This window comes from Pinus tabuliformis, chromosome 4_1 (assembly GCF_031772625.1).
Source record: "Pinus tabuliformis cultivar Carrire ecotype Pingquan chromosome 4_1, CPIR1, whole genome shotgun sequence".
Lineage (NCBI taxonomy): Eukaryota > Viridiplantae > Streptophyta > Pinopsida > Pinales > Pinaceae > Pinus > Pinus tabuliformis.
Window position 1 is genome coordinate 666,336,133 of NC_142303.1, and position 15,371 is coordinate 666,351,503.

The 15,371-nt window shown below is 37.0% G+C and overlaps 1 pseudogene; it reads right to left on the reverse strand.

Moving 5' to 3' along the window:
- Window positions 1-1,119: 1,119 nt before the first annotated feature.
- LOC149177870 (hydroxyproline O-arabinosyltransferase NOD3-like) lies at window positions 1,120-3,217 on the reverse strand (annotated as a pseudogene).
- Window positions 3,218-15,371: the final 12,154 nt, after the last annotated feature.

Genomic DNA, 15,371 nt, shown 5'->3' on the forward strand with positions numbered 1-15,371 from the left:
AAGTAGATGAAGAGAAAAACAATTTTCTTGGATCACAAAATGTTGACTTGAGATGCTTTTACCATACTCAACCAACAAAGCTTATGTTGCATACATAACACTCTACTAGTTTTAGCAACCCTACGAAACGATCCAATTAGATCCTACCGATCACAAAAGAATATTTTTAACATTAAAAGACTACGTAAAATATAACATACTCAAGAGATTGGTGAGGTCTTTTGGAATAAATTGTTATATACTTACAAGTGAGCATCCACGTAATTTTGAGTAATGATTGCAAGTGAGCATCCATGTAATTTTGAGTACTCATCTAATATCGAGGCCATTGTCTATTCACATCAACTTTGTAATCATAGTGGATAATGAAAAAAAATGTATTAGATATTGAAGATAATAAATTTAATTCTTTGCATACAAATCATGGAAAAGACGTGTGAATTAGTTCCCATGTGAGGTGCTGCGACATCTTTCTGGGCTCCGATAAACTTATGGATCTTTTGAGTAAATACACATTTAATCCTTTATAACTCATTGAGACTTAAACTGCATAGGACGCAACCAATACCACTCTTTTCTCCTCCATATGGTATGTTGGATAAAAAAATCTTCCATTTTATTAGTTGTGCTAAGGCATTTATCTCATCGGGATCAACTCGCATACCCCAAAAATAAACAGATTATTTATAACATTCCCTAAAGTGATTGTTGCAAAGTTCAAACTGGATGAATTACAAAAAGGGTTATGTTAATAACTCAAAGTACTAATATATTTAAAAGGAAGTAAAATTTAGAGTTTTTCTTGTGCTTTATACTTCTTATATTGCTAGATGTTAAAATTTAAAAATAATTTGTTAAACAAGAAGAAAGCCACCTTTAGAATAAAAAAAAAAACTATAAAACTATAAGGTTTACACTATAGAAACTTCAATGCACACAACCATATATGTTTCCAAAACATCAAACAAGATATATATGTAACATCAAGTAACTCAACCACTACACTACGTGGATTGACTTCTGAATTTAAAATTTTATATCACACAATGGTCCCACACGAAGATGACTAGATTAGACAAAATAAGCCTTTTGACAATAAAAATGCAAGTTTCAAAGTACCTAAAGCTTATCGATAGAAGGGATAAGTGCAATTACCTTCATTGTGTAATCACAACCATAGGTATAGTGGATGATAAACTTCTTTCCCACTTCCAAATCCCATGGAGGCTGATCCAACCATGCAAGAGCTTATAAGAGTTCCTTATAAATAATGCATCTACACCAAGTACATCCAACCCAACCTATATAGACAGCTAAAGTTATATTTATGTTGCATGTTTTCTTTCTTACTATAAAAACAGAAATAGAAAGAAAATAATACAAATAATTTCAACCACCTTGAACCATAAAATCCTTTCATAGAAAAAGTTGCACCCCATGCAAGGCATAAGCAATGGCATAACCATACACAAAATGAAGGATGATAATTGAGTTCAACAAAAAAAAGTGGGACTATCAACAACTAGTACATGCCAAGCTTTAAAATACAACTAGCCAATGTTGGTAGGAACCTTACATCTCAAGTATCAATCCAAAGATTTTATCAGCTTCTGGATTGTCCTTCAATCTAATGGAAACATTCATCCAAGTGGGTGCAATTTTCTCTAATTGAGACTGAAGCAGAAGAGTTGATCAATACCTCACATTATATAAAACAAAAATGTAGTCCCACACATAACAACTAGCTAAAACTTTAAAAATGATTTGGATACAAGTATATTTTCTAGCAGGATGTTATGCACGTCATTATTTATTTAAGTCCACAATATATACATAACTTTCACATAATTTCACATGGTAAATTTTTATATGAGACTACTTCTGTGCCAAACTTGCTTACAACATATGCACAACTTAGCAATAAATTTTTACATCCATTGTTATTGAAAATAGTTATATTATTAGTATGCTAGTCAACACCTTTTTATAATGATAGGAGAGTTTCCAAGTGGATCAATGTCTGTGACGAGTCCCTTCTCTTTGGGATAGAACTTTAGTATTACTTTTGAATGCTCAATAAGCTTGTTATAAAAAAATGGAAAAGTTGTTGGATAATCTTCCGGTGCTAAGTTTGGCAAAGGCTTAACAAATACATGATCTTACTCTGCCATCATGGTATACATACATTACATTGTGATATTCCCTTTGAGTTATTGACTGCTCTCATATACACTTGCACCATTAATGCACAAAGGAACATAATTAGCCCACTAAGTTCATGAGCTTGGAGCATTCCCACTTACTCCTCTTTGATTATAGCCTTTCGAAGCCATCACACAATGGCCCATGGTCTGTTTAAGACAACATGACCCTGGTCTGTTTAAGACAACATGACCCTGCAATCACAAGCCACAAATAAAAATTCAACAACATTATAAGAATTTTTTCAAATACTTAAGTAAATCAGTTGGATCCTTTTAATGCATAAGCAAGGAAATAAGAAACCAAAAAGCATACAAGTTAATACATAATACAATCAAAGCCAAATATGATAAGAAGCCAACAAGAGAATACAAGAAGAATTGCAGTTCCATCTATGCTATGACTCATAACGGGTGGTAAGAAACATACATGAATAATGAATTCAATGTATAAGATACCCTGAATCACACACGGTATATAACATCTGAAGAAGGGTAGCTCCATCTGTGATATGCAGCTCAAGTAAAATCATGTGAAACTGACAAAAACACACATTTAAGAAATAAGACAACCTAAATAACACATGGCAAGAATGAAAGAATATAACATTAGAACATGGGTAATTGCATTTATGATATGGTTCAAAAGGGGGAAGTATTTGAACCACTTTAAGTGATAAGAGAAACAAGTTTCCTTGGTGGCAGGTATATCTAAGTCTGACATTAAGATATGTTTTTTGGACGAGTGAACTGGCTTCATAGAAAGTGAAATTGTGACCAATGGTTAAAAATTGACACCAACAAACCAGTAAACGAAACCAATATTCCTTCAAAGGACATCTAATCTAAGGGAAAAAACACAACGCCGAATAAGAGAAACTATTGATTTAAAGAGTTTAAATGCAACATCATACCCGATTTGATCCAAGTGGAAGTGGATCAACAACAACAGTTGGAACTTCATTCATAAAATTGTTAGGTTGTCTTAAGTGCAACACTCTAGTAAATTCTCCCATCTCAAATCTTTGCTAATATTTAAAACTTTTGTACCATTATGTTGTCGTTGCTACAACATAATCTAAAATTTTGGCCTGCACCCAAATTTCAGAGCCTCCTGTGTTCTTGCATACTATCGTTGCAAGCATTAGGAATCATTGCATGTGTTTTCTCTAAGTGTTTTGGTCCCTTTTGCAAGAAAATTAAAGTGTCGTATTTTCGCAAGTTAAGTGTCACATCACATATAAGATAGTTTTGGTGGCTTCAAGGGGTTATATTTATGTAAATGAATTGATCATACCATGTAAACATCTATCACAATCATTTCCAATTTTTGAAGCACTATTGCACAAGTGTCGTCACTATCACCTCAAAGCGTATCTTTGGTGTCGCACTTGTCATAAGTCGTCACAAAGTTTTTGCACTGAGAGAACGTGTTTTTCATGTGTTATGGATGATCTATGTTGTGTCGTCAAGTGTTCTAAGTGTGTGATCACAATCAAGTCTTATAACTGTCCACATCAGCTTCACCAATCCCATACTTAGCCAAATCCAAAAAACTTCCCAGCCAAACAACTTAGCCTCATCTAGCCCTCCTGAAATGAGCACTGCATAGTCTCAGCCCTCAAGCTACAACCTTGCATCTTGGCACTGTGCAATGCGTAGTTCTTATCTCCCAGGACTGTGCATTATGCAATCACAATGCTCAAGCCTGACGTCTAACCCCAAAATTTGTGAAATTTCTCTCCTTCCTAGTCAGTATCGTTCATTGTGCAGTCACAAGACTCAAGACTCAAGCCTCAACCTTGAGTTCGTGAAGTGTGCAATTACACAACCACCTGGCATCCTCTTCCATCCAGAATTGCACAATTGGAAAAATTAGTGCTCAAGCCCTCAACCTCGCTCCTTGAGCTCCCCATTTGTGTTGGCATTATAGTGTTTGTCATTGATGTCAATAGGTTCATGGTGCTACTTTTCATGTGCATATGTGTTTGGCTGGGTGGTCCTAGTGTTTGTAATTGATGTCAACAATACAATGTCACTAGTGTTGGTATGTGTTCGCATTGATGTTGGTCATATGATGATGAAACACTTAATGGCACATTAGTAGCTTTACGGTCATTGGGGAGTTGGCATGTGCATTGATGGACATGTCATGATGGTTTGTTGATGCTACAAGATAGTTGGATGGTGTTGCTATAGGTAGAGGATGCTGCTACAGGTTGTCATGCATATCTACATGTGATGGTGATGGTTGATGGCACACTAGTTGAGTTGGAAACTAGGTCTTCATTAGGTCTTCATGTCTATGCTTACGAGGATGACTTGTTGTAGTGATGTGATGACTTGATGATGGTGAAAAATAATATTGCAGGTCTGTTTAGTGGTGTTGTAGCTATGGAGATGATTGTTGGAGAGTGGAGGACTTGTTGGCACTCTTGCCAACCTTGCTTGTTGGCCTTATAGGTAAATTTGGAAGTGACACTTGGGAGACATGTTTGATCCTCTTGCAGATCTATCATAGGCCATGTTAGAGGTTTGGATGCTAGTACAAATGTTGGAGAAGAGGATCCAACTGATGGCATATGTTTTGGACTAAAGATTCATTGGTTTTCCTCATCTTTAGCCCCAGTCGCATAGATGATGGGTCATCAGTGTGATTGAAAGGCTCCAATCAGTGGGAGACAATATTTTTCATGTGAATAAAGCTTCTAATTGAGTTCAACTAGTGTTATGCATGTGACTAAGGATTTTCACGAGATTTTCTCCACATTCCTCCTATAGTTCGGAAGAAAATTGTCAAGTAAATTCCTATATAGTTCCAGAATTGTTTGAAAAAGGTCAAAGATGGTTTGAAAAAGGTTCTCCAGTGATGTGAATGCATTTAGTGCAAGGGTATTGGTCTTAATAGATTGATTTTGTCCAATTTGTGCACTCTTGATCCTAGCCCCAAGCAATTTCACCCTCCATGTTTTATATTCTTGTCTTTGGAGCTTAGTGGTTGTTGATAGTGAGTAGAAGGAATGTGTGTGTGAGTGAAAAGGCTGCAGATATGTAGTGTATGCTTTAGACCTATTGGAGAGTGTAGATGTCTAAATCTATGAGTGTTATTTATTGCATAATGAACAAATCTGAAGCATGATTCATAATAGATCAGAATTGAAGTTGTTGGAGTAGATATTGCTTGGAGAGTTTTGTATGCTGTTGGGTAGTGTTCATGTTGGTGATTCTCACACTTGTTTTCTGCAGGAGTTGCGGATGCATTTGGTACATAACCACAATGTATTTTTTGCTGATTGTATTATGCAACATTATTTTGTTGTGAGGGTCTGATTGTATTCATATTTGATGTAGCCAAAGTTTTGCTATTGGAGAGAAATGTTTTGTAGGGTTTTCTTTTATTTTGATTTGATGATGAGATCTTGTTGTTGAGAGAATGTTTGCAGAGTTGAATTCTTGTTGAGCATAGTTCTTGGATCCAGTTTGAAGATAGATGAAAGGAGGTCTGCATAGTGGAGAGAAGCAATGAATTCATGAGACAGGAGTATGGATATTGAAGCTTCAATGAAAGGAACAATTTCTCAACCCAATGGTAGTTGGATAGTCTAATCGGAGTTGGGCGAGGATCGATTAATTGTGGTGGCCTTCAACGGATGGTAATTCATAGATCCGTAGAGAATAGAGTATTCCGAGTTGATCAGTAGAACATTGTATATGAGGTGAGTCTCCATGTTGATGGGAGTAAACAAGCTATGTAAAAGACCAATTTCTTGACTAATAGAAATTTAGAGTAACAACAAAAACAACAAGGGTTGTTTTTTCTCGATGAAGGGATTTCCACCAGATATCTTGTGTCTCTTGTGTGATGCTTTTCATGGTTGTGTTTGATGATTTTGTTGCTCTCATGGTTGTTTGATTTAGTTTCTTACATTTTTATATTCATGTGATGGTATAATATGTTGATGGTTATATGCATGATTCAGTAAGTGAAGTTTTAAATTGGTAAAAATTGTATATAGACCACACTATTGATTCACCCCCCTCTCAGTAGTGCTCAAAGGTTTCCAACAAAATGCGCAATATTTTTTCTTAGTCCCAACTTGAACTGTGTATTGCACAATCTCAAGGCTCAAGCTTAAACCTTGACTACCTTAACTGCACAATCGCATAGTCACTGAGCCTCTCCCTCAACCTGACCCCTGGTTCTGACTTAGTTAGTGGATCATCATGCAACATCTTAGACTAGGGGTTTTCGAATTAATGTCATCTTGTCATGAGTGAATTGCAAATGGAGGTACTATATCATACCGTGGCAAGATGATGAAGAAGGAGATGGAGAAAGAGAGCATGCTAGAAGACACCTCTATAGTTGAATACACAAGTTTACTAATTAGGAGAAAGCAAAGAGACACTAGTTTGGGACCGCAACTTAAGACTTGATATCGCTGAAGAATTCTTATCTTTAAGCCATATGGAGGTGGAAATAAGAGCATTCTCAAGTATACACATTGCAAGAACCAGCAAGAATGACTTGACATTGCCATGCTATCATGTAGTCCATGTCATCGATGTCATGTCATGTCATGAGTCACCATATGCCACATCATTTATGTGGATTATGTAAATTTTGATTCGAAAATTTACTGTAAAGTGGAAGTCCAAAGGACATGTACAAAATTTAGAGATTCATGTATAGTTGAAAAGTTATGGGAAGCCAAACAATCATGAGGGTAGTTGAAGGATTAAAAGGAAGGTGAAGCATCACCCCTCCATTGGTTATATATACACACTCATTGTATGAGCAAATGACTATTCACCTTGGCTCCTCCCACAAGGCATTAGAGAGACAAGCTAGTTATTTTGGGGACCAATGAGTGGCTCCAAAACTCCACTATTGGATCTAGTGGTGTTTGTTGTATACATGTGTCTTGGGAATTTTACTTAATATCTGAAGTCTGATGGCTAGCACGTTCTTCATGCATGGATTATGAATATTTGTAAGACTGTTATGTGAATGTTTGTAATTCATGTTTGTTTTCACCTGTTCTAAAATAGTTGAACTATTTTGGTTATTTTAGTGCTTATCATATTGAGAATGTGTTGTACTGGTTTCTATGACTGTCACATCCTTCTGGACTATTTCACTATATGTTAGACATATATTTCCAGTTTATGTTGGTTGTAACGACTGTTACATATTTGTGGACTATTCCGCTGGATGTTAGACGAATCCCTTTTGTTTGGATGTGTATCTACTAGGGTGGTACTATTACCTCTCTTTTAGGGGCTCACTTCTCTTCCCCTCCGCAGTAGAAGAACCTTGACACACCTACAACCGAACACTCACCAAGCATACTTACTTGTTTTTTGAAAGCACATGTGCATTCCTCTCTTGCTGATAGTTAGAGCCAAGGAAAACCTTTATGAAAAGGGTAGTCATGTCATATTATGAATGCAGATCCTATTCCAAACAATGTGAGGTCTAATTGGGACCACATATAGGGGAGACCCCTTGAATTTTGGTAGGTTCAAAACTGTCAACATTTATGGCAATAGAAGGACGATAACTAACTTTTTATAGCTGAAAAATCCACCCACCCTCATCACAGTTCTTCTGGTCAAGGCAACAATATTCCTAACACCTGCTCTACTCATATTCCTGAAGTTGACGGACCTTCTTAGCCCGGTCTTGGACAAATTTTTGAGATCTCTTATGAGCATATCTAGGCCATCCGAACTATAATCTGTCGTTTTGCAAAGCCATTGGATTGATCCCTCTAGTACATAATCTTCCATATTTTCCAAAGAAGAATGCAGCCACTCCTACTGGGATAGTTTTTTCTACAGACGAAGATTTAGTTCTCGCCACCCTTGAAGAGTTAGTAGAGCCTATCAAGAAAATAGAGCAACCTCCACATTTCAACGAAGGTGACAGAGACAATGTAGTACTCTCAAAAGACACATTCCATGGTTTAGAGATGAAGACATGGTAGAAAAAAATTTGGATTGGTTATCAGAGGGCCCACTCGCTCTACCAGGTGTGTTATAGAAGATGTCGAGGCACCTAGAGAAACTATTAATGAAATATGACCCTGATAAAGTAGTCAAAGCAGAGGACAATTTGGACAACTTTTACCTACATCTGTAAATGATTGAGGTAGGTTATGATGATGTTGCATGAATACTTTTCCCTTGTACCTTAAATGGCAGAGCAACTGTGTGGTACCATAGTCTTACAGTGAACTCCATCCAAAATTGGAGGGGATTTAAAAAGTTTTTTCTTGAAAAAATTGCTGATGATAAAACCCCAACCATGCTATTGAAAGAGGTGGGAAATTTGAAGATGGAGTAGAAAGAGAAAGTTAAAGACTTTATTCAGAGGTTTAATTATATATTGAATAAGTTTCCTTTGAATACAAAACCTCATGACTCCATCACCATTGATTATTACACTTATGCCTTACCAACAAGAATCGTACAGTTCGTGAAGAGAACTGCGAAAGAGACTTTAGCATAAAATTATGAAGAGGATATTGCAGTTGAAAAGGACTTGCACACAATCATATTCATTGTTGACGATGGACCATCAAAAAACTCCAAAGACATGGGAAAAAGGTCTTAGGCCTCCACAATTAAGGCCAATGATAAAGATGTTACAAATCTTGAGAGCTTGACCCAAACGATCAAGTCTTTGTCCAATGAGTTGAAAAAGTTGAAACAAAGGTCAAGCGAGACCATTGTAAGAAGCAAGCCTCCTAAATTCAGTTTTCTGAGAAGGGGTGCCAACTCTAGTAGCAACAACAACAAACAACTGTCCAAGTCTTCGTAAAGCTGAAAAATTGTGTTGAACATTGAAAGTATGGGAATGGATCAATATTGTTCATTTCATCAAGAGTATCATTCAGAAAAGACATGCCCGCATTGGAACCACAACATGAATGCTCTTGTTTCACACATCATTGATACAATGCTTTCAGATGAGAAAACTGAGGCAACGGAAGAGAAGGAAGAAACTTTTGCTGTTGAAGAAACTACAAGTGTTGGGCACGTGGTGAACACTTTCAGTTGTGTATACACAAATGAAAAGAAGACTACCAAACAACACTTGATATAAGTTGAGAATTCAAGGGCTGTTATTCAAACAAGAGTTGAAAAGGAAGAAATGAAAAGAACAACTGTTAAGAAATCTTACACCCCCTGTTAACTCAGCTTAGAACACTCAGGGCAAGTCTGGCAACAATGCTACAGTGAAGAATACTTCTGCCAATGCTAAACTAAATCCAATCACTCTGGAAGTATCATATAAGGTTACTCCTCCAGACACTTAGGTGATTCTCACCTCACTTGATTATAACATAGTCGAGTACATGAAGAAACTTCGCACAAACATTTATGTCTTTGAACTTATAATGATTGTGAGTCAAGGGGAATTTCTTGTCTGCACTCTCGAACAATCTGCCTAAGGTGAAAATGCTTCCTCGCATAAGGGATCAGGTAAGTCTTTTTTTTCCTTGTAATTTGTAATTAATGCATTAACATTAGATGCTAACACACTCTTCCCTCCATTTTTTAGTGTTTGAAATTTTCAATTATAATGTGCACAATTGCTTAATTGATTCTAATGCATTTGTAAATGCAATGCCACAATTTGTGGCTAAGATAATCAATGCACAGTGGGAAAAGATATATGCACAAATTATTCAACTAGACAAGACTCTTGTACATGCTATCGGCGAACTCAGAAATGTGCTTATTCGCCTACCATCCAATCAACAAGCTCACGAGTGTATAAATATAGTAATTGTAGATATTCCAGAAGCATATGGTGTAATTTTAAGTAGAGGCTGGTCCAAAAAATTACAGGGGTATTTTGCTACCCATTGGTTACATTTATGGCTTCCTTACAAGAGTAGAAACAATCAAATTTGGGTGAACTCGGATCCTTATGTGAAGCAAATTGTCACACCCTTTGATGGAAAAATGAACCGGTTTCTTTCATAGATATTATCTTTGGAATTTCTTCTTGGAGAATGACATAGGGTGCTACCTTACTCAACCTTCCCCAGTCACATTAGACATGCAATTAGATCCCATTCCTAGTCCAACTGACATAAATGACCTGTGTACAATAGATAGTAGTAGTAGGAGTACTAGTGTAGGGCACAACTCTTGTACATATGATGTTTGGGTGTTGTATTTTGACGTTTCAAAGACATAGGAGGGATTTGGAGTTGTTTGTGTTTTAGTAGACCCATGACAGAGAAAACACCTGGACTTGAGTTGCTTGGAATTCAAGTGCACTAATAACACCATTGAATATGAAGCACTCATTCTAGGCTTACAAAAGGCCACTGAGTTCGGTGTTACAATTCTTAAAGAAATATCTGACTCAAAAATCATTGCGCAACAAGTACACAATACCATACACTGTGTGTCATCTCATTTGAGAAGTTATCAACAAGAGTCATGGTGTTTAATTTCTCATTCCAAACTTTTAATATTATATTTGTTCCTTGAATGCATAATGAAGTTGCAGATGCATTAGCAAATGTTGTTGCTAGGTTGTCACTGCTTAGGGATGGTTTTTCTATTGAAATTATTTATAATCCATCCGTCCCTGACAATATCACTAATTACACATTTTTAATTATGGCCAATAGATACTACGTTTCATGGCGAACACTGATGTATTCAAAGATGTAGCTATTGATGAAGACAAGTACGAAAAAACATTGCAAGATATGGCTCACGCGAACAAGGAGAAATCCATGCCAAAGGGTGTGGTATCATTGGAAAAGTTGTATGGCTTTCAGAATCACTTTAGAGGGCTAGTCAACGCTAAAACCCATAGTTGTACACTGTTGCATGAACAAATAAATCTTGGAATGAAGAAAGATATGAAGTTCATGAATGTCGTTACTTGCTACACACCACAAGAGGGACAAGATTTTATCTGCTCATTCAAGTAGTACCAAGATGTTTTCGCATGGACATGTGATGTGATTAAAACTTATGATACGTGAATAATCGAGCATGTTTTTCCGATCAAGAAAGGGGCCAAGCCTTTTTAGCAGAAGCTACAGAAGGTGCATCCCACACTGGAGCCCCTGACTAAGAAGGACTTGATAAAATTGTTGGATGCTCTGATAATTTATAAAGTGTGACATTCAATCTAGGTATCTAATCTTGTCCCAGTGAGGAAGAAGTCTAGGGAAATACGCTTGGGCATAGATTTCGAAATATTAACCACGACTCGACCAAAGATAACTACCCTATGCCATATATGGAACAGATATTGCAGATAGTATCGGGGTCAGAAATATTATCTTTGCTTGATGGATATTTTGGATACAACCAGATTCTTGTCTCAAATTCTGATAGACTAGAAACTACCTTTCGAATGAAGTGGGGCACGTTCACAATCAGAAGAATGCCATTTGGGAGTGTTAATTTCGGTGTAACTTTTCAATGTGCAATGGAAATCACATTTCAAACATTGATTGGACAAAGCATGGTGGCCTATCTTGATGATGTCACAATGTTTTCGAAGAAGAGCTCCAACCACTTACACCACCTGAAGAAAATATTTAAGCAATATCGCAAATATGGGATATCACTTAATCCCAAGAAGATTATCTTTGGGGCCACATTATTGTGAAAAGTGGGATTAAAGCGAACCCTGAAAGGGTCAAGGTTATTACATGGATTCTCTTCCCATTGAACAAGAAATCCATGCAGTCCTTCTAGGGAAAGATCAATTTCCTCTACAAGTTCATATCCGATTACACTTAGATTGTCAAACCGATGTAGGAGATGGTAAAGAGTGATGAAATATATAAGTGGGGTAAAAGGGAGAAGGATGCATTTTCCCCTATCAAGCAAGAAATTACAAAAGAACCAACATTGTACAACCCATATTTCAACAAAGAATTTACACTCTACACCTTCACTTCTGATACTTCTCTTGCCGCAATAATTACGCAGAAAGATGATCAAAACAATGAGCGACCATTTTCTTTTATGAGGGCTAGTCTACAAGGACCTGAAATGAACTATCCCACCATTGATAAGCAAGGATATGCAGTCTACAAAATGGTGAAGTAATTATGGCCCTATCTCTTGAAGAATCATTGCATTATCTTTGTTACGCACACAATAATCAGATTGTTGTTTGCAACAAGAGATGGGTGAGAGAAGAGTGAACTGGATGACTAGTCTGCAATAATATGACTTAGAATTCAAACAAATTCACATATCAATGGCCATGGTCTTTGTTGGCTAGCAGTGGATGCAACATAAGATGATCCATCTAGGCAGGAGCAAGAAATCGAAATGTACAATGTTGAGCGAGCCATCCCCACTTTCATTTCAAACTCTTGGTACACGGATGTGTGCCAATATCTTGAGCAAAATACTTTTCCCTCTCACTTATCTGCATGATAGAAGAGTGCAATGAGATCAAAAGCATTATTTTACTAGTTGGTGCATCGGGTGCTTTTCAGAAAGCACCATAATGGAGTATTACTCATATGCTTGGAAACACATGATTCGAAGAAAGTCTTGTGTGATCTCCACAATGGACCAGCTGGGGGACACTTTGCGGCAACACAATGGCGAACAAAGTTATGCGGGCTAGTTTTCATTGACCCACATTGTTCAAGGATGATCACACATATTCATGCAAGTGTCTAGTCTGTCATATGTGTTCCAACCGAGGAAATACGTCAGCCGCCTTGTTGTAGCCTATCGCCGTTGAAGAACCATTTCAAGGGCTTAGATGTTATCATGAAATTTTTTCGTATTCATCAAAGCAACATCACTATATACTCATTGCCACAAACTACTTTATGTGTTGTACAAAATCAGTTCCACTGAAGCAAGCCTAATGATTAGGAAGTCATCAACTTCCTCAAACAAAATATCATTTCCAGGTTTGGTGTTCCTACTTCACTTGTTTTTGATAATGCAACACACTTTTCATTGCTAAGATTATATGATTTTGCATTGGATAATGGCATTGTATTGAAACATTCTACAAATTAATATCCACAGGGAAATGGTCTTGTTGAGTCTACTAATAAGAAATTTATCTACATTATCAAGTAGATCGTTTTCTCTAAACAGATGAAATGGCACTTCGCTTTGGTGAACGCTTTATAGGCTGACCGAGTCATGCCAAAACCTTCCCTAAATACGTCTCCTTACTTCCCGATGTACGGAAAAGAATCCATCCTACCCCCAAACATCTACTTGCCCACCCTTCAACTTTCACAAGAATCCCAGGGAAAGCGATGCTTATTGGTTCAGAGTAGGATAGACACTCTTCGAAAGTTGTAGGAAGAAAGACAAAATGCAAAAGAAATTTATTCTCTTCACCAAAGTCACATCAAGAGGTGGTTCGATAAGAAGTTTGCAGGGAAAGATGAATTCAGTGTGGCCAACCTCATCCTGAAGTGGGACAAATCCCATGAGGACAAAGGAAAACACACTAAGTTCCAATCCCTGTGGATCATATTGTTCACTGTGCATGAACATATTGGCCAACACACATAATGCTTCAATCTCTAGATGAGAAGATTGACTCTCTTCCTGTAATGGCCAATATTTAAAAAAATATTTCCAATGATGATTTGGGGCTATGCCCTGTGCTCTATACATAATTTATTTTCTTGTTTGCTTGTTTATTTGGTTTCACGTTTTGTTTCGTTTATGTAAATAAGCGTTGTGTGTGAATTTGTTTTATGGCTTCTTTGTGAGTGGACAAGTTAAAAGGGTCTTTTGACACCACAACATTTGGCTAGCCTTTGGTCCTCCTTCCTTATTTTGGTTACATCTTTTGGTCAACGATGTTATGATGGAAAATATGATTCTTTTGTAAGGAGAGTGTTGTGCTGAACCATGATGCCTATGTCTATTCTGGAAACTTTATGCTCGTACCCAGTTCTTAATTTTTCGATGTTTTCACACTTATCCAATCAAGTAGAAGATGAAAGGAGGAAAATCTAAATGGAAAAACCTAAATAAGAGGTATTTATATGTTTCTATGAAGGAAAAACATCTATTGCTCTCAATAAGTAAGGATCCCTCTTCCTCCCATGAAATGAATAAGTTCCTATGCATAGACCTATTAAAAAAAAGAAAAAGTAAGTAAAGGCAAAAGAAGAGAAAGGCTTCCTACGCAAAGAGGTGAAGTAAGCAACTTCGTCGAGGTACTTACCAGGCTCACTGGAAATGGAGAAATGTTTGTGGTCCTATAGTGACTTATCTTGCCAGGTACTGTGTAGGCCTTCTGGTAGTGGAGCAACACTAGAGATTGAAAACCACACTCTGAAAATCTAAAGATTGCGAAGTAAACTACCCTTTCTGAATTCAAAACATTGTGATATTGCTAATTCTAATATCTATGTTTAAATGAGAATGGAAAAAGGTGAATATGTTTATTCATAGGGAAGTGGGGAAGCTAAAGTGATCTACACAATGAATCGATACTTCCCAAAGAACTAAGACCATGCACAAAAGAACCAACCAAGACAAAGAAGTTGTAATTTTACTTGTGTGTCACCAGGTGTTGTCACTGCTACAACACCCTCCAAAATTTTGGCTTGCACCCAAATTTCAGGCCTCCTCTGTTCTTGCATACTATTGCCACCAGCATCAGGACTCATTGCATGTGTTTTCTCTAAGTGTTTTGGTCCCTTTTGCAAGAAAATCAAAGTGTCGTCTTTTCGCATGTTAAGTGTTGCACATCACACAAAAGCTAGTTTTGGTTGTTTCAATCGGTTATATTTATGTAAATGAGTTGATCATACCATGTAAACATCCGTTGCACTAATTTCCAAAGTTTTAAGCACTATCGTGCAAGTGTCATCACTATTGTCACAAAGTGCATATTGTGTGTCGCAGTGGTCATAAGTCATTGCAAAGTTGTTGCATTAAGGGAAATGTGTTGTTCATGTGTTCTAAATCATCTATGTTGTGTCGTCAAGTGTTATAAGTGTGTGATCACAGTCAAGTCTTATCATTTTTCACATCAACTTCACTGATCCCACACTTAGCCAAATCTTGAAAACTTTCCGGCCAAGAAACTTAACCTCATTCAACCCTCCTTAACTACACATTGTGCAGTATCAACCCTCAAGTTTCAACCCTACCTCTTGGAACTGTGCAATGCAA